Source organism: Mycetomoellerius zeteki, unplaced genomic scaffold (assembly GCF_001594055.1).
Source record: "Mycetomoellerius zeteki isolate Tzet28-1 unplaced genomic scaffold, Tzet1.0 scaffold263, whole genome shotgun sequence".
Lineage (NCBI taxonomy): Eukaryota > Metazoa > Arthropoda > Insecta > Hymenoptera > Formicidae > Mycetomoellerius > Mycetomoellerius zeteki.
The window spans coordinates 39866-40193 of NW_017257242.1; positions in this window are offsets into that span (position 1 = coordinate 39866).

Genomic DNA, 328 nt, shown 5'->3' on the forward strand with positions numbered 1-328 from the left:
TCGATGCGATAAATGCCAATGAAGGGTCCATAACTCCATCCCTCGATTCCTTTCGTGAATACTTTCGTCGCAAACGCCGCGCCGTCTCGCGAGCATCTCCTTACGATAATTTCGGGTATTTCCGCGCAATTGGCCGATGCGTGAGCCGGTATCGTAGTCGCCTGCTGAATCGTCGGGCTAATCGCGCGATCTGAGGCTGCCATTTTCGGGTAGCTCGATTTTCCCCACAGACACAATCAAACGTTCGTCGTGACAAGTCGTGCCTTAAATACGTGTAACGATACACCCCGTAAAGCATCGTTCCCGACGACCACCATCGGTGGGTTGC